Genomic DNA, 807 nt, shown 5'->3' on the forward strand with positions numbered 1-807 from the left:
GATCTGTCCACTGTCTGTGATGGGAAGTCCCATGTGGGGATGGATGAGGAGTGTGGTCAGTAACAAGTTGGTATTGGGATCTCAGGTAAAAATCCCAGGAACATTTCTAAGTAGAAAGATGTTTTCCTCTACAACATATTGGAGTAATAGGACTTATCTTACAGCTCAGGTTTATTGATATATTAGCTGTTTTTCTTTTTTTCATCTTTCAAACTTTTTTATTTACAATAAAACTTAGCAGTCATTATGGACTTAAATGGAGCAGATGTCAGCTGTGTATTAAGCATTATACTTCATTCCTTGAAGTATAATGTGCCTCATCATCACTCAAGCTGCTTGCCACCCTCTGACTTCTGGTCCAGTCTACTCTTGTTACTCTTCACCATGTAGATGAAGTAAGTGAGGGTCTCCTTTTCATTCACAGGTGTGTTCCTGAAGTGTTGGCTGACAGTGTCTGCTAACTGGGCCTTAGTGAAGCCTGATCTGGTCTGCAATTTGTAGTGTCGTTTATAACTCGGAGAGTATTCACCTGCAGCTGGAACAGATCAACCTCAGGAATGTCTGTTTCGTGCTCAGGAGAATCTCCGCCATCGTCAGTTGTCTTCCTCTGCCTTTTATTTTGTACACTGTGGATGAAATTCTCGTGGAAATCGCAAATATACAGGTGCTAAGGCTCTCGTCGATGTCCGGCTTGAGTTTCTTCTGTGAGATGCTCTTCTGGACTCTACTTGAAGGAGGCGTTGCCCTCGGGCGGGACCCAGCGCTCGCAGTCCTAGCTGAGGAGGCAGCTCAGGCCGTAGCCCGCGG

General features: G+C 44.9%; 1 pseudogene; it reads right to left on the reverse strand.

The window, feature by feature from the left end:
- Window positions 1-323: 323 nt before the first annotated feature.
- Window positions 324-807, reverse strand: part of LOC105001122 — a 1,268-nt pseudogene continuing 784 nt past the window's right edge.

The sequence above is a fragment of the Bison bison genome, unplaced genomic scaffold, assembly GCF_000754665.1.
Source record: "Bison bison bison isolate TAMUID 2011002044 unplaced genomic scaffold, Bison_UMD1.0 scf7180017854783, whole genome shotgun sequence".
Lineage (NCBI taxonomy): Eukaryota > Metazoa > Chordata > Mammalia > Artiodactyla > Bovidae > Bison > Bison bison.